Raw genomic sequence first — 25,478 nt, forward strand, 5'->3', positions numbered from 1 at the left:
GGTGATCTCTAAAGCCACTTCATAAGTGACTTGAGGATACCTTCAAACAGCTGAGAATTTAAAAGCTCTTGAAGTGCGAGCTTTTGCAAAATTCTTGTTCTTTTTCGTAACAATATGTCAGGAAAGACATATTAGCTTAACATATGAGAGATGCAACTATGTGTGACTGCTCATTACACGAAGGACTTCAAGTTAACCTATGAGAGATCCTTCTCTCTTGGGTTATACGTATCAGCGGATACGTTGCTGGGATAAGGAGCCGACACTGATTCTTTAATAATGAGTTGAATTTTATTTAACTCAGTGATTTTTTTTGAGGTTTGAAAGGAGTTTGGGGGATAACTCTTTTTCAATTTAGCGCGAACCCTCATGTTAGGAACAGGTGATCGGGATCGGTGTTGCGCTCCTTAGTTATGCCAATAGGCATAGGCATGTTGTCATATAAGCGATTAGCACCCATTGACAAATGCCAATTAGGCTCGACCGAGTAAGTGGATAAGACCCATCGGTAGACCCACAAGAAACTCTTGGCCACGATCACTATCTTTGCTAAGGCTCTTGAGACGAAGCAGACTCCTATGCAATAGCTAGGAAGTCAACCCTTCGTCTAGAAACACAGAGGAACTAAGGTCTATAAATACCTACAACATATGTTTTTGTTTTACCTGTCTAGTCAGTAATTAGCTGTCTCTTGCCCTCCACCAAAGGGTGTCAATCAGCTATGTATATATCTGACAGGTAAGTTGAATGTATGAAAATGATATTGTTATGATACAATAAAGTTTCATACATACTTACCTGGCAGATATATACAATTAAAGACCCACCCAGCCTCCCCGCAGGAGAACAGGTGGAAGAGAGAATCTGATTAGAAAACGGGGATAGTTCCTAGTCCTGCCACCAGCGGCAGGCAGGTAGATCACCTGACCTACCTGTAGCGTGTGCCGCGAAATTCGAATTTCTGTCGGGGACGACGGAGTCGATAGCTATGTATATATCTGCCAGGTAAGTATGTATGAAACTTTATTGTATCATAACAATATCATTTTATTATAAAAATATGTATAATTTTTGTTTGTTTAAGTAACTTACCAAGTAGTAATTACATAGCTAATTCTCATATTGTTAGGATGTGGGATTCATGAATGAACAACTATTGCAATTATAATTGATAAAAGCATGCAAACAGAAGAATCTTGCCAGCATTAAGATAATGATTGTTGTTTCCTTGCAGCTACTGTCAACTTAGTAGAGGCCTTACAGCGAGTAATTCACCAAGCACTAGTAATGCACTGACTTTGAGATCAAAGAACTTGGAAGATCTTGACTAGTTACACGAACAAGTTAGAGAGAGATAAAAAGAGAAAACCAGCTTCTAGAGCTAAAGCAAAAAGCTTAGTTAGTCAGGAATTGTCTAATGATAATTTGTCTCTTTCTTAACCTTCCCCACCACCTGTCATTCCCAGTCCTAATCTTGGCTCTCTCACACCCGTACCCGATGCTGTGGCCAATTTAGAGGCAAAGAGTAGATAAGAAATTTTTGATCATGCTCCAAGCAATGGAGAAATTAGGAGCGTCCATGAAAACCTTAATGGACAAGGTAAGTGGTGAAGTGAGTGCAAGTGCAAGCGTTGTGGAAGAGGTGGCTGTTTGGCCCACTGATTCTCCTAGGCAAAGGTCCCTGTCAGACTCCCCAGAACCTGGGAGGAGGCATACTGGTAGCCCAAGGGAGGTCAGTGGGGTCTGCCCACAAGCAGTCACCCCCTCAGGTGATTCTGTTGACAAATCCCAGATTGCAACAGAGTGCCACTGGAAAGGCGTCTCTAAAGGAGTACCGCTGTCATCTAGTGCTTCCAGCTCCGGGGAGTCCTCTGCCAGGCGCCAGTGGCATTTCCATGATGAGTCCCGTCCATTGAAAAGGAGGGCTCGTAAGTTGTCTCCCTCTCCAGTCCCCTGTAAAAAGGCTAGCCCTTTCCGAAAAGAACAACCTTCGTGTAGTTTTTGGGACTCCCCAGAGAAATTCTCTCAGGATACGGCAGGAGAGGGACATCATAGTGAGAGGATCGCATCCTCCAAGTCTAAGTTGTTGTCAAGAAAGTCTTCCTCTGGCAGACTTTCGGAGGTGAAGAGTACGGGGAAGAGTAGACTTCCGGAGATGTCTTCAGCACCGGTCCACACCTGTAATACTGAAGGACAGGTAAGACTCCCATCAGTATCTCCTGTAATTCATGAGACTCCTGGGAGACAGTTTCAGCGTTCGGAGTATGAGAACCCCCCCGACTCCAGAGCGCCCATTGGCGCCACAGTTTGCCCGCACGCCAGAGCAGCCTTTGGCGTCCGGAACTTCCACGGCGACACTTGAGCAACCTTAGGCTCCCGAGTGTCCATTGGCGCCCTGGAATACAGTTGCGACCGAGCGTCCATTGGCGCCCAGGAATACAGTTGCGACTGGGTGTCCATTAGTGCCCGAACATCCACTAGCTCCTGAGCATCCACTAGTGCCCGAGAATCCACGAGCACCCGAGCGTCCAAGAGTGCTCGAGCAACCACTAGTGCCCAAGCGTCCGCTAGCGCTCGAGCTTCCACTAGCGCTCGAGCGTCCGCTAGTGCCCGAGCATCCACAGGTATACATGCAACTAAGTGCACAGAGGGACCAGCATGAAATGCTCAGACAGTCTATGTCATCAATTTCAGCTTTGGGCTTACAGACAGGACTTCAGGTGATGGCTGCCCCCGATCCTTCTCTGTCAACCATCCAGAATAAGTTAGACAGCATTTTGGGCTTTATTCAATCTGCGGCACCCCCAATCCAACCTATAGAGACTTTATCACCTATTTCTTCAGCCGAAGAAGAGAAATGAAAAGAGAAGGATAAAGAGTCGTCTCCCACTGCCTACAAAGCCTTGCTTTTTTACTTTGTAGAAAATATTTCAGATTCGTTCTCGCCATTGACTCCCACATCTCCATCTCCAGTGTCTTCGTACATGAGAGACAACCAGGAAGACTCCAGTAAATTACCAAAACTAGTACTGTCCTTTTCGGCTCGAAAAGCGTTGAAGGAAATTAACCTTTGGCTTGAGGATAAGAGGGATCAAGGCAAAGTTAACTTCTGCTTCCCTCCTTCTCGTCTTTCAACGAGGAGACATTTTTGTTACGAAACCGGAGAAGCTCTCTCTTTGGGTGTGTCTGCCTTCACCCAGGGAGACTTCTCCACGCTTATTGACTCGACGAGAAGGTCGGCTTTCAACTCGGCCAAGATCATGTTTACGGCGTCAGAATTAGACCACCTAATTAAAAATATCTTTAGGGTATTTGAAGTTTTTAGTTTCCTGGACCTGACAGTAGGAGCCTTGGGACGCAAACTCAAGAGCTATTCAATGTTGAATGAGGAAGCTTTTACAGACATTTTGGGAGTGATCTCCTGTTTAGATAAGGGGATTAGAGAGGGTTCCTCGGAACTAGCCTCTCTCTTCATGTTAGGCATCCTAAAGAAGAGAGAACTATGGTGTTCTTTTACATCCAAGGGAGTATCTCATACTCAAAAGTCTGCCTTGTTATATATTCACCCTTGGATAAGAAGCACCTGTTTCCAGAAGAGACAGTAGTGCTTGTTGCTTCCAAATTGCAGAAGAAAGCAACACAGGATCTTCTCTCGCAATCCACTAAACGGACTAGAGAAAATATCCCTAATGTACGCTCCTCGCCAGCCAGCTGAGGACAACCCTTTCAGGGCAGGGAATTTGGTAGATATTTCCCAAGATCAAGGGCCAGAGCATGTTTCACCCTTGAATCTATTAAAAAATCCTCAACCAACCCTCGACCAAGAAGTAGTGTATCGGTCCTCCATGCACCAGTAGGAGGGAGACTCCATCAATTTTGGGAAGAATGGGAAGCAAGAGGGCCAGAACTTTGGATTGTAAAGGTTTTAAGAGAAGGATACAATATTCTGTTCAAGAGAAAGCCACCGTTATCAAGCTCTCCGGTAGCTTTGAGAGCTTACTCAGAAAATTCAAAGAAGTTCATCGCCCTTTCGGAAGAGGTTTCGTCCCTCTTGCAAAAGAAAGCAATAGAGTTAGTAGAAGAGCCACTAACCCCAGGTTTTTACAATTGTCTGTTCATTGTCCCCAAGTCATTGGGGGGATGGAGACCCGTACTGGACATAAGCACTCTGAACCTTTATGTGCAGAAGACAAAGTTCAAGGTGGAGACGAATCAGTCTGTTCTTTCATCAATCCGTCAAGGGGATTGGATGATCTCCATCAATATGGAGGACGCATATTTTCACATTCCAATACACCAAAACTCAAAGAGGTTTCTGCGTTTTGTCTTCAGGGACAAAATATACCAATTCAAAGTGCTGTGTTTCGGGCTTTCGACCGCACCTCAAGTGTTCACCCGAGTGCTAGCTCCCATTGTGAAATGGTTACATCTAGTCGGGATAAGGATATCCCTTTACTTGGACGATTGGCTTCTCCGGTCAAAAACAAAGGAGAGGTGCACGGAGGACCTTCAGAAAGCCCTGACTTTAGCTCAGGATCTAGGACTGTTAATAAACAGACGAAAGTCGCAGTTACTCCCCTGTCAGGAAATAGTCTATTTGGGGATGAGGATCAACTCAGTGAGTTTTCGGGCTTTTCCATCCTCAATAGAACAGTTCTTGACACTAGGGAGACTGCACATGAGCGAACTGGAACAGAAAGAAGTTTCCGAACTCTTATTATGTTCCATATCACACAAGAAATGAAGGAGGACCTGCAATGGTGGAAGTTAAGAGACAGACTTGCAGAAGGGAGATCCCTCCCGCAGAGCCCCAACCTAGTGTTCTTTTCAGACGCATCAGATCAAGGTTGGGGAGCGATTCTGGGGGAAAAGGAAGTATCAGGGATTTGGAATGCACAACAAAAACAGGGGGATATATATCGGAAGGAACTGACCGCCATCCACTGGGGATTGCTGAAGTTCGCAGACGAAGTTTGCAACAAAGTATTGGCGATACATTTGGACATCACGACAGCGCTTTCGTACATAAGGAAACAAGGAGGGACACGCTTGTTTTCTCTTTGAGAGACGGAAAGGAGCCTGCTGTTATGGGCAAATTGGAATCATACCACATTAATTCCGAGGTTCGTTCAGGGAAAATTCAATGTACTCACGGACGAACTGAGCCGCAGGAGGCAAGTATTTTCACGGAATGGATGATGAACCCAGTGGGCTGCCTCGAACTGTGGAAACTCTGGGGGAAACCTATGATAGATCTGTTTGCCACAGCAAAGAACCATCGTCTCCCCCTTTACTGTTCACCAGCCCCGGACCCGAAAGCATGGTCGACAGATGCGATGCTTTTGGACTGGTCGAACAAGGACTTGTATGCTTTTCCTCCATTCAAGATGGTGTGAGAAGTCGTCAACAAATTCGGAACACATCACGTTTCGATGACTCATTGCTCCATTCTGGCCAGCGCGGGAATGGTTTCCGGATCTTTTAGACCTTCTAGTGGATTGGCCAAGGTTACTTCCTCAGAGAACAGATCTACTTAGACAACCCCACTTCAGGAGGTTCCATCAAGGACTATCCACTCTGTCCCTAACCGCTTACAGACTGTCCGACAACTCTTACAAGCGAAGGGGTTATCAAGACAAGCAGCGAGAGCTATTGCTCAGTGCAGAAGGGAATCTTCAAGTAAAGTCTGCCACGCAAAGTGGACTGTTTAGAGTCTGGTGTAAAGAGCATAATGTTTCGTCTTCTAAAACAACTATAACAGAAATAGCAGATTTTCTATTATATCTGAGAACAGATAGGAATCTGTCTACTGCAACTATCAAAGGTTATAAGGCAATGTTGGGATCTGTTTTCAAGCACAGAGGATTGGAAGTATCGACGAATAGAGATCTTGCAGATCTCATTAAGTCCTTCGATATAGAAAAACCCAAAGGTTCGAAGATATTATCTTGGAACCTAGATGTAGTACTCAAGTGGCTGTCAGAAACTCCGTGTGAGCCGTTGCAAAGAGCATCGTTGAGAGATTTGACGAGCAAATGCCATGGACAAGAGAATAGGCTTTGCACAGGGTAATGCGGTTTGCACATTAACCTCGGGGCTTTTGGCAAAAAACGAGATCTCGTCCAAACCGTGGCCTCATTCGTTCAGTATCAAAAACCTCATTGACTAAGTAGGACCGGAAGAAGAAGAGAAGTTACTCTGCCCGGTCAGAGCTCTGAAATGTTATTTACAAAGGACAGAGAAAGTGTGGGGCCCATCCGATTGTTTATGGTGTTCGGTAAGGAATCCGGCGCGCCCGATGTCTAAAAACACCCTGGCGTTCTTCTTACGTAGTGTAATTGTAGATGCTCATTCACAAGTGAAACAAACTGACCTTAATAAACTTAAAGTGAAAGCTCACGAAGTAAGAGCAGTGGCAGCCTCTCTCTTGTTTAAACACAATCTCTCTTTGGACTCTATTGTACAAGCAACGTATTGGAAATGTAAATCAGTGTTCTCCTCGCATTACTTGTGTGATATTGAAACAGTCATTGAAAATTTCAGTACCCTGGGTCCGTATTTAGCGGCGGGCACAGCATTGGGTAAGGGTGTGTAGGAAGTCATACCTTCTTGGCCCATCTCTTCGCCTTGAATGAGGTTGTTGAGTTTTTAGGGGAGCCTGGAGGTACTATGGATGTACTAGGAGTACCCTTCAGTCAAGTGTAGAGTCGGGTATGAATATTATGGTTATGGTGAAGGTGATATGTTTTTACTCTGGTAACATGATGTTATTTGGTAGTGCACCCTGGGCAGGGGCATCCTTTGGTTGACCATGCTAGCCATGGAACATTCCTTAGCTGCATGGGTCCCACTGTTTAAGAGGACAAGCCATGGTTATGCCACCACGTCCCTATGAGTTAAGACGAGCGACCTCCAGATGCAGTAATCAACTGTTCAGCTCTCTTAACAGGTAAGGAACCAACAAGCATCTGCATGGATGCTGGCACTAAATATATATTTTGTATTTATTAAATTTTAAAAGTTATGAGTATATCCATGGATCCCACCTCCTACAATGTGGGATTCAGCTATGTAACTACTTGGTAAGTTGCATACATAAAAATGACATTTTTATGATAAAATAAGATTTTATGTATACTTACCAATTAGTTACATGATCAAAACCCGTCCTCTTCCCCTCACATGGATAATAGGGCATGAACAACTGATTTTCGTACAGTGTTGGTTCCTCACTCCCACGATAGTGGGCGAGGGTTATCACCTGACCAAAACAAACTAGGGCTACCACGAATTTCAAAAATTCTAGCTGCCGACGCTTTTAGAAACTATAGCTATGTAACTACTTGGTAAGTATACATAAAATCTTATTTTCATACAATCAACTTACCTGTCAGATATATACGTACATAGCTAAGACTCCGTCGTCCCCGACAGAAATTCAAATTTCGCGCCACTCGCTACAGGTAGGTCAGGTGATCTACCGGCCTGCCCTGGGCGGCAGGACTAGGAACCATTCCCGTTTTCTATCATATTTTCTCTGTCGCCGGTGGTATCAACTTTGTTGTTATTACCTCCTGACTTAGATTATTATTTCATCCTTTGATCATCGTTTCTCGGCTTTTTGGTGACGTATCTGGATCGTGTTTTTGGCATTCGCTACTGTGGACTAATTTTGGACTTGCTTTTTGGATTTTTCTCAGTATGTCTGATTCAAATGTGAGTGTGAGAATGTGTGTGAATGTAGGCTGCAGGGTGAGGATACCGAAGGCTTCGGTTGATCCTCACACTGTATGTCGTAAATGTAGGGGGTTTCAGTGTTCTTCTACTAATACCTGTCATGAATGTGAGGGATTAAATGCAGAAGAATGGAAGACTTTAACTTCTTATTTGAAGAAGTTAGAGAGGGATAGGGTTAGACGTTTGAAAGGTGTGAGTACAAGGCCTATTGAGCCTTTTATTGATCCTATTTCTAATCCTGATGAGTTGGATTCTCCCTATATGTCAAATTCTCAAGCTTTACTTTCTGAATCGGCCTCGGAAATCGCCGATCTGAAGGCTACGATTCATCAGATGAAGTCCAAAATGGCGGACTTACAAGGTAAGGCTAGTGAAAGTGAACTGTACAGTGAAGTGAGTTCTCCCAGTGTTGTGGAGGGGGGCGTTTGATCGTCCCTGCGACGCTCCCAGGCCTAGACCTCTTCCAAGCTCCCATGCCCAGAGGAGAAGGAAAGTCGAAAGCCTTAAGGAGGTCGTGGGGAATCCCCAACGGTCAGACGTCCCTTCAGCAGGCTCTGTTTCAATGCAGGCTGCTCAGGGACGCTTTAGAAAAGCGTCCTGCGAGAGTGTTTCTCATCCTCTCCCTCTCCCTCACCTAAACGAGGGTGGAAGGATTCGGATCTCTCTAGGCCTCTGAAACGGCATTTGAGAGAACCTGAATAGGATTCGAGCCCGGAGCGCTTCTCAGATGAAGCTCCCTCGTCTATTAAAAAGGCGAAGGTGGCGTCAGCGTCATCCTACGTGGACGCAGCAGAACGCTTTCCTGCTACTTCTCCCCCGATTGAAGATGACGTGGGAGAAACTTCCAGGAAGATTCTCATGGCGGTGCAGGAACAGCTAGCCTCTTTGGTGGGAGTGTTAGCGAGGGATCCTCCTCGTAAGAAGGACGTTTCGCTTTCAATCAAGAAGACTCGTCCTCTCTCCCTTTGCAAATCGAAGGAGGCGGTCATGCAGACGTGAAGCTTCCAAGCATACCGCAGAGGCTTCGGTTTCGAGATCAAGATCGAGGGAACCTTTACGGCAGAAACGTAACGCCAGAAACGTAACGCCAGATAGACATGAAGCGTCTTATAGGCGTGAAGCGTCATTCAAAGCGTCTTATAAGCGCGAGGCTCCAACCAAGGTATTGGCGCCAGTTAGGACGCCAGTTGAGAGCGAAGCGTCTTCCAGGCGCGAGGCGTCATCCAGACGTCAGCCAGACAAGCGGGAGGCGTCAGCCAGGACGCTTGGCAGACGAGAAGCGTCATACAAGCGGGAGGCGTCATCCTTTTATGGAGAAAAGCCTAGGCTGTTGGCGCCTTCCAAGAAGGAAGCTTCTATTAAAGCTTTGAAGAGGAAGGAATATCATTCCCTTAGTCCCTCTCCTATCAGGAGTTTGTCTCCCCCAGAGGAAAGACGTCCTGATTTGTTAGCGGAAACTCATCTAGACCCCGAGTTAGAAGTAAACTCGGAAGACGAGTATCAGGGAAGAGAAGGACTATCGAACTATAAAGTTTTGACAGCCTTGCTTCTTGAAGAGTATGGAGACGACTTGACCCCTGCCGCTCCTCCTTCTCCGCGCTCTCTTTTCTCGAGCGCAAAGACGAAGAAGTCTTCGTCTTTTCTTAGAATGAAGCCCGCCATTTCGATGGAGAGGGCTCTTCAGTCCTTAAACTCATGGATGAAGTCGAAGAAGGAGTTGGTCAGACCAGTCTTCTGCATGCCCCCAGCGAGACTAGCTGGTAAACGAGGCATTTGGTATCAGACGGGAGAGAATATGGGCATTTCTCTTCCGTCTTCGACAGAAGCGGACTTTTCGACCTTAGTCGACGCTTCACGAAGACAAAGTTTGAACTCTGCCCGTATAACTTGGGGCATTTCAGAACTGGATCATCTCCTCAAGGGACTCTTCCATGTATTAGAAGTTTTCAACTTCTTAGATTGGTCCCTTGGGGTGATGTCCAAGAAAGCCCATGATTCTGAAGGACTCGAACCAGAAGTCCTTCTGTGTATTTTGTCTTGTATAGACAAAGCGGTACAGGATGGCTCGATTGAGATCTCCTCTTTATTTGGAGCAGGTTTTCTTAAGAAGAGGACAGTCTTTAGTGCCTTTTTGACAAAAGCGGTCTCCCACTCTCAAAGGGCAGCGCTACTGTACTCTCCATTGTCAGACTTTTTGTTCCCTTCTCAGTTAGTGAAGGACATTTCTCGTTCATTAACTGAGAAGGCGACTCAAGACCTTCTTACTCAGTCAGCAAGGAAAAAGAAACCTGCTACTGCGACGGAAAAGAAAGGACTGAGTACATCAGTTCAGCCCTTTCGAGGTGGCCCTACCTCCAGAGCTCTCTCAAGAAGGAAGGCTCCTGAGAAGAGAGGTAGGTCTGCCTTTCGTCCCTTTAAAAAGGGAAAATGATGCTTCTCTCCTCCAAGCACCAGTAGGTGCCAGGCTCCTGGGATTTGTGGAGGCCTGGGCACGTATAAACACAGACGCTTCATCTATGTCTGTAATAAGGAAGGGATATCGTATCCCTTTCCTGGACAGTCCTCCCCTAACGTCAACACCGCGGGAACTGTCAGCCAAGTACAAGGATCCTGTGCTGAGGGATACTCTTCGATCGATGGTGGATCAGATGTGGGACAAGAGAGCGATAGAACTAGTATTTGATCAAAACTCCCCGGGGTTTTACAATCGCCTTTTTCTGGTTGCGAAAGGCTCGGGAGGCTGGAGACCAGTACTAGACGTCAGCTCTCTGAACAAATTTGTTCAGAAGGAGAAGTTCTCGATGGAGACTTCTGCCTCAGTTCTTGCGTCAATGCGACAAGGAGATTGGATGGTGTCTCTGGATCTCCAGGACGCCTATTTTCACGTCCCGATCCACCCTTCATCGAAGAAGTACCTCCGTTTCATGACGGGGGGAAGGATCTTTCAGTTCAGAGCCTTGTGTTTCGGCCTTTCCACAGCTCCTCAGGTCTTCACAAGTCTGATGAAGAATGTGGCGAGGTTTCTTCACCTCAAAGGTGTAAATGTCTCTCTGTATCTGGACGATTGGCTCATCAGAGCCAGATCAGAGAGACAGTGCTTGGAGGACCTTACATTGACTTTGAACCTGATCAGATCGTTGGGATTACTCGTAAACCTCGAGAAGTCACAACTGACCCCCAGACAGAACTTAGTCTATCTGGGGATTCAGATGGATTCTCAGGGTTTTCGAGTATTTCCTTCGCAAGAGAGAATCACAAAAGGTTTGCAAGTAGTCTCTCTCTTCTTAGGGAATGGCTGAGCCTTCTAGGAACCCTTTCCTCTCTCGAACAGTTCTTCCTCAAGAGGTCTTGGAGTTGGAAGACCGGACATCTTTCAGACGCCTTTCCCATTCCAGTGGAAATGAGACCACATTTGGAGTGGTGGTTGCTCCCTCTAAAGGAGAACAAAGGAATCTCCCTGAAAATCCTGAGCCCAGACCTAGTGTTGTACTCCGACGCGTCGGAGAAAGGTTGGGGAGCAACATTAGGCTCGAAGGAAGTGTCAGGCACCTGGGAAACAGCACAGGTGTCTTGGCACATAAACTGCAAAGAGCTCTTCGCCGTACACCTGGCTCTGAAGAGTCTAGAACTCTTGTTTCGAACAAAAATAGTTCAAGTAAATGTGGACACACCACAGCACTTGCCTACATTCGGAAACAAGGAAGGGACTCACTCTTGTTTCCTTATACGAACTGGCAAAAGATCTTCTACTTTGGACGTCTCAGAGGAACATCTCCCTACTTACAAGGTTCGTTCAGAGAGAAAGGAATGTGAGGGCGGACAGGCTCAGCAGGAGGAACCAGGTCCTTCACACAGAGTGGACCCTACACAAAGATGTGTGCCAAGATCTCTGGTCTCTTTGGGGGACTCCTCACGTGGATCTCTTCGCCACGTTCATTTCCAAAAGGCTGGCAGTCTTTTGCTCGGTTGTGGAAGACCCCAGAGCTCTGATAGTAGACGCCTTCCTGCTAGACTGGTCTCACGTAGACGTCTACGCTTTTCCTCCGTTCAAAATCCTGGGACTAGTGCTGAGAAAATTTGTGGCTTCAAAGGGGACGAAGATGACATTGATAGCCCCCTTTTGGCCGTCACAAGACTGGTTCACGGAGGTAGTGGAGTGGATGGTAGATTTTCCCAGATCCCCCCCAAGAAGGATGGATCTTCTCAAACAGCCACACTTCCAGAGGTATCATCAAAACCTCCCCGCTCTCGCTCTGACTGCCTTTCGACTATCGAAAGACTCGTCAGAGCGAGAGGGTTTTCTCGCAAAGTTGCAAGCGCAATCGCGAGAGCCCGCAGAACTAAGAAGTTGTCCTCCTCCACTACCTCTGTAGCGGAAATTGTGGATTTCCTTCTATTCCTGAGAGAAGAATCGCATCTAGCGGTATCCACAATAAAGGGATACAGAAGTATGCTTTCGGCAGTCTTCAGGAATAGAGGATTAGATCTGGCAGATAACAAGGATCTCCACGATCTCATAAGGTCATTTGAGACGACGAAGTCTAAGGAACCGGTCCCTCCTAACTGGAACCTGGACGTGGTACTCAAGTTCCTGTCGTCCGAAAGGTTCGAACCTCCTCATCTGGCGTCGTTTCGGGACATTACTAGGAAATGCCTATTCCTATTATCTCTAGCTACGGCAAAGAGAGTTAGTGAATTACATGCTCTGGAGGATAAAGTAGGATTCAAGGGAGACTCAGCTATTTGCTCGTTTAAAACCCTGTTTTTAGCTAAAAACGAGAATCCCACGAATCCCTGGCCTAAGTCATTCGAAGTTAAAGGCTTATCGAGTCTCGTAGGCAGAGAAGAAGAGAGGTCTCTTATGTCCTGTAAGAGCTCTAAAATTCTATCTCCAGAGAAAATACCAGATGGGAGGCTCTAGACAGGGTCTTTGGTGCGCGGTAAAAGACCCCACAAGACTGATGTCTAAGAATGCTCTTGCATTCTTTGTGAGGAACGTAATTACAGACGCGCATAAGATCTGTCCTGACGAAGAGTTCCGACTGTTGAGAGTGAAAGCGCACGAAGTGAGAGCAGTTGCGACGTCTCTCTCGTTTCAAAAGAATATGTCACTTAAAAACATCATAGATACGACATTTTGGAGATGCAACTCAGTATTTGCATCTCATTACTTGAAAGACGTTCGTGTGACCTATGAGAAATTTTTTTCTCTGGGTCCTTTCATATCGGCGGATACGATCCTGGGTATGGGAGCCAACACCAATCCTTAAGTATATACTTACCTTCTTTTTAGATATGTTCTAGAGTCTCTTCTAACAAAAAGGACTTGGTGCTGCACGGGCGGCCGTCTCTGTTGTTCAGTAAGAAACTCTTGTGATATCTAATTAGATGAGTATAAATTTTTTTTTTTTTTTTTTTTTTAAATTATGTATGTGTGCGTATTGTGCTTTTTGAGTTATGGTTGTTGTGAAGAGTTCGGGGGATAACTCGGAACAATCTTTATTTCTAACATGTGGTTAGGATCAGGTGGTCGGGATTGGTTGTATGCTCCTTCATAAGGTGTATTGTCATATAAGTGGATCAGCACCCATTGACAAAGTCCTTTCAGGCTCTGCCGAGTAAGCGGATAAGACCCCATCGGCAGACCCACAAGAACTCTTGGCCATAGATCATATATCTCGCTAAAGTTTCTTGAGGTGATGCAGACTACTGGGCAAACACCCACGAAGTCTACCACCTATCAGGTAGGAACCAAGGTTTTATTTATACCTACAACATATGTTGTTTACCTGTCTATTCCATAAGTAGCTGTCTCTTACCCTCCACCAAAGGGTGCCAATCAGCTATGTATATATCTGACAGGTAAGTTGATTGTATGAAAATGATATTGTTATGTTACAATAAAGTTTCATACATACTTACCTGGCAGATATATACGATTAATGGCCCACCCAGCCTCCCCGCAGGAGACAGGTGGAAGAAGAGAAAATATGATAGAAAACGGGAATGGTTCCTAGTCCTGCGCCCAGGGCAGGCCAGTAGATCACCTGACCTACCTGTAGCGAGTGGCGCGAAATTTGAATTTCTGTCGGGGACGACGGAGTCTTAGCTATGTATATATCTGCCAGGTAAGTATGTATGAAACTTTATTGTAACATAACAATATCATTTTATCATAAAAATGTCATATTTCCTAAAGCAATTAGAACATCTTTACGAGGCTTAGAAATACTAAAGGCAGTCCCCGGGTTAAACGCGGGTTCCATTCTTGCGATGTGTCGTAAGCCGAAAATCGTCGTAAGCCGGAACAACGTCGGAAAAATGTATTAAAATGATAAAAAAGTTATAAAACCTTACTTGTAATCCTTTGGGTACACTACATGTAGTTCCTTAACGTTTTATGTACAATCTGGAGTTGTTTTCATCCAAAAAATGTTGGTTCTGGAGTGCAAAAGTACACAATTAGTACAAAATAATACACAAAGTCTTGAATGCAATATGTAAAGTAGAGTATATCAAGAGTAAAAGAGTGTATGTATGTATAATTCCTTGCTTTTAGTTTAAAGTTGTCGTGCTATGTGACCCTGGACAATGTTTTTTTGTAGCCACATAGCCTACATCATTCAGGGGTTTTGGGATTCTGGAATGTAAAAAAAATTATTTTGTTCATGAATCTTACCTGCCAGATATGTATATATAGCTGTATTCTCCAAAGTCCGACAGAATTTCAAAACTCCCGGCACACGCAGTGGTCGGCCAGGTGGTAGTACCCATTCCCGCCGCTGGGAGGCGGGCGTCAGGAACCATTCCCATTTTCTGTCAGATTTTCTCTGTCGCCGGAGCAGTCAACACGTGTTTTCAGCACCTCCGTCATTGGATTTTGGAACTCTTTTGGCTACTTGAGTATCCCGATTGATTTTTGGTTATTTGATTTGGATCGTTGGTTAGGCATACGCTAATTGTGGATTGTTTTGAATTTAGCTTGATTTTTCCTTAAACTTAAGATGTCTGGATCTAGTTCGACTAGCGCCAGAGTATGTTGTGTGGAAGAATGCAAGGTGAGGCTACCGAAAGCTTCGGTAGACCCTCATACAGTGTGCGCGAATTGTCGGAAACATGTTTGTGTTTGATGATCGCTGCAATGAGTGTGAGAGTATGTCTGATTCTGCGTGGAAGGCGTATGAATCATATGTGTGTAAAATAGAACGAGATAGGGTAAGGAGGAGTGTAACGCCAGTTACACATCCAGTGGAATTTATCCCTCCTAAACCTGTGATGCCTTCGGGCCGTACATTAGTGTCTGTGGAGGGTAATACCCTATCGATGATTCTTGAATCTTTGCGTAGCCTGGAATCAAAAGTGCAAGCATTAGAAGGTGTTAATAGTGCAGTGGTGTGTAGTGATAATGCCCCGAGTGTTGCGGAAGGGGGGTCGGACAACCGATCTGATGTTCCTTCGGCAAGACCTGGGGCTGCTTCCCAGGCTTCCAAAGTTCGTAAACGGATCTTGAAAGAGTGTTTTTCGTCTTCAGAAACGTCCTCCCCGTGCAGCGATTGGAGCTTTCGGAAGCGAACCTGCCCTTTGAAGAGAACAAAGGCGCTAGATGTCGCACAGGCGGCCGTCGTCTTTGATTCCTCAGAGGAGGACGCTGCACATCCGTTAGCCCCTTCTGTTTTGCGGTCGTCTCCAGAACAATTTGAAGACTCTCCACCGCAAAAGAGAGCAAAGGTGCAAGATGTCGCACAGGCGGCCGTCACCTTTGGTCTTAGGGAGAAGGATGCTTCACGTCCTTTCACTTCTGCTGTGTTGCGATCGTCGCTGGAGAGGATGTCTTTTGATGACAATGCTTTTGAGCGCCCTGGTTGCGCTAAGGATATACCTGTGGCGGCCCATGTGAGAAGGAGGAGGGCTTCCCTTCGCCCCTCGTCTTCTCACAGGATCAGCCCTAAATCGAAGAAGATTGAGGCTTTGCAACATCAAATTGCCTTGTTGGTTGCAGAGAAAGAGGAAAAGTCACGTCACAGGAGGAAGGATGATAAGCTGCCAGTCAAGAGATCCAGGCAGTCTCCTTCTCCTTCTCCTCGCCCCGCTCTTTCCCTTATTACTTCGCCTTCGAGATTTCGTGCACGAGGGTCTGCAGAGCACGACATTAAGCCGGCAGTGAGACTTGACGCCAGGCCTGGCGCTCGGCTCGACACGGGGCGGGGCGCTCGGCTGGATGCCAAGCGTGACGCTCGGCAGGACGCTCGGCTTGACGCCAGGCATGACGCGCAGCTGGACGCACGACGTAATGTTTCTTCAGACATTCGCCGAGATTCGGAGGATAGTAATGAATCTCAGGAAGGAGACTTGTCGGAGGAATTAACTGAAGAACAATCATCTACAGTATCTTCAGATTACCAGGTCTTGGTTCAATTGCTTCGAACCTCCTTTGAAGAGAAGTTTAAACCTGAGGCCCCTCAGTCGCCTCCTTCACAATTGTTATCGTCGAAGGCTATCAAGACTCCAGGATTGTTGAAGATGGCTACTTCATTCTCAACAAAAAGGGCTTTTAAGAAAATTCAGAATTGGATGGAGTCAAGAAAAGCCTGAAACAAGAACGCTTTCGCCCTACCCCCTTCAAGACTGACAGGCAAGGCAGGTCTTTGGTACGAGACAGGGGAGGAGATAGGTTTTAGAGCCCCCTCTTCGTCTCAAGGTGACTTCGCTACCTTGGTAGATGCACCGAAGAGATCCCTTTTGTCGACGGCGAAAGTGCCCTGGACCCTTTCTGAAATGGACCATCATCTGAAGGGACTCTTCCGTACGATAGAAGTCTTCAACTTTTTGGATTGGTGTTTAGGGGTCTTGGATAACCGGTCGCGTAGTCCTGATTCGCTTAGCCTGGAGGAGCTGTCCAGCGTGCTTGCATGCATGGACAAGGCCGTCAGAGATGGTTCGGAGGAGTTGGCCTCGCACTTCTGCACTTCGATTTTGAAGAAGAGAGCGACCTATTGTGGTTTTACTGCAAAGGTGGTCTCTATCTCTCAGAAGGCAGAATTGTTGTATGCGCCTCTTTCGAGCCATCTCTTTCCCCAGGCTATGGTAAAAGATCTGGCTGTCAGTCTACAAGAGAAGGCTACCCAAGACCTCCTAGCTCAGTCTGCTAAACGTACGGTTGTTTCTTCGACGTCTGCACGGACGCAACCTTTCAAGAAGCAGAAGCCCTTTCGTGGTGGAGTTTCCTCGAGAACATCTTCTCGAGGAAGTACACGTTCCAGAGGCAGAGTCTCGGCTAAGATCAGAGGTAAAAAATGAACCAGCGATCCTTCAGCCACCAGTAGGAGCCAGGCTTTGACTATTCTCAAAAGCTTGGATAGAGAGGAATGCAGTCAGCTGGTCGCTCAACGTCATCAAGCGGGGGTACAAGATTCCTTTCTTGAAGCCTCCCCCACTGTGCATGACACCCAAGGATTTATCCCCTATTTACCATCAGGAGAAGCAAGAGATCCTTTTCAATCTGCTCGAGCAGATGCTAGAAAAGAGAGCGGTGGAACAGGTCGTAGACCTGGAATCCCCAGGCTTCTACAACAGGATATTCCTGGTGCCGAAACAGTTGGGAGGTTGGCGACCAGTCTTAGATGTGAGCAGTCTGAGTCGGTTCGTACAGAAGCAGAAATTCAAGATGGAGACACCTCAGTCAGTTCTTGGGACCTTAAGACCAAACGATTGGATGGTTTCATTAGACCTTCAAGACGCGTATTTTCACGTCCCCATCCATCCAAAGTCGATGAAGTATCTTCGGTTTGTCCTAAAAGGGACAGTTTATCAATTCAGGGCGCTTTGCTTCGGATTGAGCACGGCCCCTATGGTCTTTACGACTTTAATGAAGAACGTGGCGAGGTGGCTTCATCTTGCAAATATCAGTCTCTCTATGTACCTGGATGACTGGCTCATTCGTGCCTCCACTCAAACGCGGTGTCTGAAGGATCTTCAAACAACTTTATCGTTGGTGAAGTCCCTGGGACTACTGGTGAATTTCGAAAAGTCACATCTGATTCCAACCCAATCCATCGTGTATCTGGGGATTCAGATGGATTCAGTGACTTTTTGAGCTTTTCCGTCCCAGGGACGTCAGCAGCAAGGCTTAGACAAAGTGTCAGCCTTCCTAAGGAAAGATTCGTGCTCGGTGAGGGAATGGATGAGCCTGCTGGGGACCATTTTCTCACTGGAGAAGTTTGTTTCCTTGGGGAGACTGCACCTCAGACCGCTACAATTTTTTCTCAATGACAATTGGAAAGAAAACAAGAATCTGGATATGAACTTGGAAATTTCAGGAGAGGTAAAACATCACTTAAAATGGTGGCCAGATTCAGTGAAGCTGTCGGAGGGCGTGTCTCTCAAGCTTCAGAACCCCGACCTAGTGTTGTTCTCCGACGCGTCCATCACAGGGTGGGGAGCAACATTAGGGGGGGAAGAAGTGTCAGGCACCTGGAGAGGGGAACAGGTGTCCTGGCACATAAACCTAAAGGAGATGGCAGCCATCTTTTTAGCTCTCCAGTTTTTCCAAGAAAAAGTCTCTCATCGAATAGTCCAAGTCAACATTCTCGGTCCCTTTTTGCTCTGGCAAAGGAGATCTTGCTGTGGGCAAGGGCACTGGACGTCACGATCCTTACGAGGTTCGTAGCAGGAGTAGAGAACATCCGGGCAGATCTCCTCAGCAGACGAGGTCAACTTCTGCCAACCGAGTGGACTCTGCATCAGGAGGTATGCCAAGAGCTGTGGGGGTTATGGGGACGTCCGCTCGTGGACATCTTTGCGACGTCCAGAATGAAGAGGCTTCCACTGTACTGCTCCCCGGTACTAGACCCAGCGGCAGTGGCGATAGACGCACTTCTCTGGGACTGGACGGGGATGGACCTGTATGGACCTGTACGCCTTTCCCCCGTTCAAGATCTTAGGGGAAGTTATGAGAAAGTTTGCGGCGTCGGAAGGGACGAGAATGACTTTGATTGCCCCGTTCTGGCCTGCGAGAGACTGGTTCACAGAGGTCATGGCCTTCGTAGTAGACTTCCCGAGGACGCTTCCAGTAAGGACAGATCTACTCGGACAGCCCCACTTCGAGAGGTACCACAGAAACCTCTCCGCCCTGAGTCTGACTGCATTCAGACTATCCAAAAGTTGGCCAGAGCGAGAGGCTTTTATAGGTCAGTGGTGAAAGCTATCACCAGTGCAAGAAGAGCTTCATCCAACGCAGTGTACCAATCGAAGTGGACAGTCTTCAGGAGTTGGTGCAAGAAGAACAGCATTTCGTCCACCACGACCTCTGTGAGCCAGATTGCTGACTTCCTTTTATATCTGAGAAGGGATCTAAAACTTGCAATCTCTACAATCAAGGGATATAGGAGTGTGCTTTCAGTTGTCTTTAGGCACAGACGCCTGGACTTGGCTGACAACAGAGACCTTCACGATCTCTTGAGATCTTTCGAAACAACGAAGGCTCAACAACCCAAGTTGCCATCTTGGAACTTGGATGTAGTTCTGAAGTTCCTCATGTCCAGTCCATTCGAACCTATGTATATGGCTTCCCTGAAGGACGTTACTAGAAAAGCTATCTTCCTGATTGCTCTGGCGACGGTGAAGAGAGTCAGCGAGGTTCAAGTGATTAGCAAGTATGTTGGCTTTAAAGGTTATAACGCGGTCTGTTCCTCGAGCCCAACGTTCCTGGCAAAAAATGAAAATCCGTCCAACCCTTGGCCTAGGACCTTCGACATTAAAGGGATGGCCGAAATCGTTGGGCGCTAGCCAGAGAGAGTTCTGTGCCCTGTCAGGGCTCTCAAATTCTACCTAAAGAAGACGAAGGATTGTAAAGGTCCTTCTGATAACTTGTGGTGTTCGGTCAGGAAGCCAAGTTTACCAATGTCAAAGAATGCTTTGGCTTTTTTCTTGAGGGACACCATCAAGGAAGCGCATTCATCCTGTGAAGACAGTGATATGAAAGTGTCGAAGGTGAATGAGCATGAAGTGAGGGCTATTTCTACGCTGGTAGCCTTCCAAAAGAACATGGCACTCAATGACATTTTGAATGCCACATTTTGCCGTAGTAATTCAGTGTTTGCCTCTCACTACCTTCGGGAGGTGAGGACTACATACGAGAACTGCTACTCTTTGGGCCCATATGTCGCAGCAGACACTATATTGGGGACAGAGAGTAGCACTCTTCCTATCAATTAGGAAATAATATGTTAGTTTGGACTTTTTAATTTTATTTCTTTTTATTTTTTATTTTTATTATGTTTATATTGGTGTTTAGTTTTTTGTGGTCTTGGGTCGGCTGCCTTAGGCGGACTTCCCTCCATTAGCCTTGGTTATACGAAGTTTAACCAGATAGGCTAGGTCAGGTGGTAATGTTTTTGCTTCGCCCTCATAGTAGGGTAAAATGTATTTGTCACATTGTGGTCACGTCCCCGTTGACAAATCATCTAGAGCGCACCAGCTACATAGGTCACATCCTTGCTGGCAACTCTAGTGAAGCATTAACAGCATTCGGTGTCTAAACAACACCTATATGATCTGTCACATTGTGGTCATGCTCCCCGTGACAGTTCATTAGAGCGCACCAGCTACACAGGTCACGTCCTTGCTGGCACCTCTAGGAATGCATTACCCAAAATTCGATGTCTATAATGTAGGATCTAGTTGCATTGTGGTCACGCCCCCGTTGACAGATCCTCTAGAACTCAACAGCTTCACAGGTCACTACCTTGCTGGAGTCTCTAGTAAAGCAGAAGCAGACTTGGGTGACGGTACTCACGAAGTCAGCTATGCTAACAGGGAAGGAACCAAGATATCAATCATATACATGAAATTGTTTCCCAAATCCGAGTCTGTCTCCCCCTTCCTCCAAAGGTGGGATTCAGCTATATATATATCTGGCAGGTAAGATTCATGAACAAAATGATATTGTTATGATACAATAAAGTTTGTTCATACTTACCTGGCAGATATATATAATCAAAGTGCCCACCCACCTCCCCTCAGGAGACAGTTGCACTAGAAAATCTGACAGAAAATGGGAATGGTTCCTGACGCCCGGCTCCCAGCGGCGGGAATGGGTACTACCACCTGGCCGACCACTGTGTGTGCCAGGAGTTTTGAAATTCTGTCGGACTTCGGAGAATATATCTATATATATATCTGCCAGGTAAGTATGAACAAACTTTATTGTATCATAACAATATCATATTAATATTGTAGTCCTCTATGCAATAAAGTATATTACAGTAGTACATATACCATACTGTAGTTTTTAAGATATAACATGTATAAAACTTAGTTAGGAATTCCTTACATACTTACCAAGTTTTAGTGAGTCTCAAAGCTGTTAGCTAGGTTGTGGGAGATGGAAATGTGCATGTGTAGGGAGCCTGCAGTGATAAAGATATTAACAGGGTATGTGTATATACAGTAATAGAAGTTGTATATTATTTCAAGTATTTCAGAAAGCTATGTTTAGTAGTACAGTAAAAACAAAAAAAGAGAATTCCATACCTAATTTCAGTGTGCTTTTTGCAGATGACAGGCTAGGATGTGGAAGCATGAAAAGGTGATGGGCAGCCTGGAATGATATAGAATATTAAAGGACAATATGTAACCACTTAAGTATAAAATGTACTGTTATATAATTAACCATTTATATTTTATAACATTAAAAGCAGTTGAGAATTCGTTACCTTTAGTGAAATGAAAAGATGTAGGCTATGTAATGTGAAGAAGTAGTTATGAACAGTAGAGGTCTGGTTTATGTACAAGGTGCATGTCAGTCTGGAATGATAATGTACATATGATTAGTAAAGTTACATTTACTAAATATATACAGTATGTACATATTACATTTGTAATAAAATGCATAACAGTTCATAAAAAAAAAAGTTTCCTTACCAAATTCTAGTGGTTGGCTTGCTTACTGGGATGGGCATATGGTGTAGATGAGAATGGCTGGGCTATGGAGTGGAATTTGCAGGTGCTTGGGAGTCTGGAATGATAAAAGATAAAAATGATTGAGTATGCATGTAGGTATTATTAATTAGTACTGCACACAATAGGTAGTATTATTTACTGTTTGACATATGTAAAATTAAAAAAATGAAGAATTCCTTTACCTGATGGAGTTGGAGAGGTGTTAGTATCAACTGATTTGGGCTCTGAGGAGACTACATCTAGATCTGGAAAGAATGATAGGGTACATAATAAGGTGGATGTACTTAGTTTACATACACTTTTTATAAAATTTCTATTAGCAATTTATAAAACATTTAAAAAAATTGTTAAGGATTCCTTACCTGATGAATAGGGTGAGACATCAAAACCATGGAAAGGCTCAGGGTCATCTGGGTCATCATCACTATCAAAGGGTTCTGGAATGATACATAAAGAAGAATACAGTGTTGCCTCAAGATACGAATTTAATCCGTTCTGAGACAGCCTTTGTATCATGAGCTTTTCGTATCTTGGGCCACATTTTACATGTAAAATGGCTAATCCGTTCCAAGCCCTCCAAAAACACCCCAGTAAATTTCATAATAAAGCTAAATTGACCTATAAACAATGAAATACTACAACAATTTGGACCATCCAATACCTAACTTAATACGTACTGCTAATATACCTGTAAATAAAGTGTATTAGTGTGCATGGTATACAAGAAATACTGTACGTACATACATACGTATGTAGTGAAATGTAGAAGCTTACCTTTCGAGTGAGGCTATCTCCGAAAGTGGTGACAGAGGAGGAGGACAAACGACAGATACGTACGTACACTTAACTTTACGAAACACAAAAAAAATGTAAGGAAAACATACATAAACTAAACTTTACGAGACACATTAACAAAACTGTAACACTTAACTTTACAAAAAAATAAAATAAACAATTTTTTTCATACAATCAACTTACCTGTCAGATATATACATAGCTAAGACTCCGTCGTCCCAGCTATGTATATATCTGCCAGGTAAGTACGTATGTATGAAACTTTATTGTATCATAACAATATAATTTTTTGTCTTTTTATTTTTTACATTTTTTTTTACTTTTTTTTTTTCAACTGCTTCGCTACTTTCAACTTTCTGTTTTTTAGTAGTATCACTTGGTTCTTCCTTTTTGCTTACTACTCCTACTAAAGGCCTCTTTAAAAAATGACTATCCAAGGAAGATTGCTTCTGCCTACTTTTAACAATGTTCCTGAAACGACTCAGGCAAACGTCATCGAACTGTGTAAGCATACGACCTGTTTAAGCCTTTTCGGGGTGTCTCTTTTCTACAAATGATTGCACCTTATGAAAAGCAGCTAGAGCATCCTTAATTTCTGCCGTTGTCATAGAGTCCTTGTCCTCCTCGCCGCTGCTAGAGAACTCCACTTGAACGACATTATGTTGCATGGCCTCCAACTCCTTCAGGCCATCCGTCGTAAGCTCCTCTTGGTGCTCCTCGAGAAGGTCATTGATGTCATCCTCATCGACGACCAGCCCCATGGACTTGCTGAGTGCAACGATCTCGTCAAGATCTGGTTGCGAAACAGCTTCTGTATCGTCAACTGTTTCTGAATCTGCACCAGCTTCGCCCACGTCGAATCCCTCGAAGTCTCGGGCGGATACGGCATCAGGCCAGAGTTTCCTCCACAAAGAATTAAAGGTTTGCCTTGAGACCACCTGCCAAGCTTGTTCGATGAGTCGGATGCATATGACGATGTCGAAATGCTCCTTCCAAAATTCACGCAAGGTGAGGTTTGTGGTATCGGTGATGTCGAAACATCTCTTGAAAAGATGTTTTGTATACAGCTTCTTGAAGTTCAATATCACTTGCTGGTCCGTGGGCTGGAGGAGAGGGGTGGTGTTAGGCAGAAGATAAGGAACCTTGATGAAAGGATACTTTGCTAGGATATCTTCCTCGAGGCCACGAGGGTGAGCAGGGGCATTGTCCAACAACAGCAGACATTTCAGAGGGATGCGCTTCTCTTCCAAGAATTTCTTCACTGTCAGGCCGAAACACAGATTTACCCACTCGGTGAACACAAGTCTTGTTACCCAGGCTTTCGCATTAGCCCTCCACATCACTGGAAGCTTCTCCTTTAGCACTTTGTGGGCCTTGAAGGCTCGAGGAGTCTCGGAATGATAGACAAGTAAGGGCTTCACCTTGCAATCCCCACTGGCTTTGGAACAAAGTGCGAGCGTAAACCTGTCTTTCATAGGCTTATGCCCGGGTAGCTTCTTCTCTTCCTCCATGATGTACGTCCGACGAGGCATTTTTTCCCAAAAGAGGCCAGTCTCATCACAGTTGAAGACTTGCTGAGAACTGAAGCCTTCCTTGATCGTCATCTCGCCAAACGTCTTGATAAAGGCTTTGGCCACTTTCGTGTCGGGGCTGGCCGCCTCCCCATGTCGCACCACCAAATGGATGCCAGTCCGTTTCCGGAATTTTTCAAACCACCATGAGAAGCCTTGAAGTCTAGGGTTGGCGTCGATGTCCCTTCTCCTCCGTCGTCTTCGGCCTGGGCAATCAAATCGCTGAAAATAGCGCTGGCCTTGTGGGAGATTGCTGTTTCAGTTATTGTATCGCCAGCGATTTCTTTGTCTTATATCCATACAAGAAGCAGCCTCTCCATCTCATCCTGCACGTGGCTTCTCTTGTTTGGCAAAATAGTCACGCCCTTGGAAAGTGTAGCTGCTTTGATGGCTTCCTTCTGCTTAAGGATGGTGCCTATCGTCGACGGATTTCAGCCGCATTCCTTAGCGATCACACTCAACCACATGCCAGCTTCATACTTCTTGATAATCTCCTTTTTTGTCTCCATAGAAAGCATCCTCTTCTTTCCGTGAACTTCAGCAACTTTCTTGGGACCCATAACTATACTGTATGTAATTAAGTTATGTAGTATACTAATTAAGTTCTCACACAACACGATAAAGTAGTAATACAAAATCACTAACACGAATTTACGTTAACAAATGAAATCGTACATGTGAATGAACGAATTCCGTCTGTGTACGATAACACTGGTGCGAAGCAGTGGCCGAAGAAGAACGCCTTTACGTAGAGCATGATGGGAGAGATGCTGACTAACAGGATAGCAGGATCTCATGGAGGTGACTAGCATCAGGAACCAATGGGAGAGTGGGAGGATGGTGGTGAGTCTACTCAGTTGGCTGCGCGCGAGTTTTAAAATTGTTCTCGGCGGTCTGGGCTAATCTCTGGACTTTACAGCAACAACCTTTCGTAACCTGAATTATTTTTGTATGTAGAACCAAAAATATCTTCATATTTGCTTTCGTAACTTGAATTTTTCGTAAGCTGAGACTTTCGTATGTCGAGGTACTACTGTACTGTGTTTGATATGAATAATTAATTGACTTTAATCATTAATATGTAAACCCACCTTTTGTGATAGCCTTGATAGCCACCTTTCTACTTTATGTTAAGGGTCGGCGGCAAGGGTGTGCCAACATCTTTAGTAGTACATATTTTTGCCCTTTAACGTTGGGACGAGACATGTATTCGTCTGAAATTTATGCTTACGCTTTGAAAATTACTGAGGGGAACTTTGGAGGTTTGTCCTTTGTTTTCTTCTGGTAATTCCTCTTCTTCATCCTTTCGCTAGCTCTTGAACGAAGATAGAAGAGGGAGTGTGTGGTGTTGGTGTTTTGGGGGATCTCCTCTCATTTCGGAGGGCGTCGCCCTTGGATGCGAGAGGAGTATCCTTA

At 45.2% G+C, this 25,478-nt stretch overlaps 1 protein-coding gene across 6 annotated transcripts in view; it reads left to right on the plus strand.

Annotated features, from left to right (window-relative positions):
• The window catches only part of LOC135223644 (unconventional myosin-XVIIIa-like), a 1,035,943-nt gene that overhangs the window by 72,777 nt on the left and 937,688 nt on the right, over positions 1–25,478 (plus strand). For 2 of the 6 annotated variants that reach the window (XM_064262283.1, XM_064262285.1), the window contains exon 2: positions 21,292–21,322. The exons of 3 other annotated variants lie outside the window; for them this stretch is intronic. The gene's annotated coding sequence lies outside the window, so the exon portion shown is untranslated. Of the gene's footprint in view, positions 1–21,291; positions 21,388–25,478 lie in introns of all 6 variants that reach the window. One more of the 6 variants, XM_064262282.1, reaches the window with a different exon arrangement.

Source organism: Macrobrachium nipponense, chromosome 10 (genome assembly GCF_015104395.2).
Source record: "Macrobrachium nipponense isolate FS-2020 chromosome 10, ASM1510439v2, whole genome shotgun sequence".
Lineage (NCBI taxonomy): Eukaryota > Metazoa > Arthropoda > Malacostraca > Decapoda > Palaemonidae > Macrobrachium > Macrobrachium nipponense.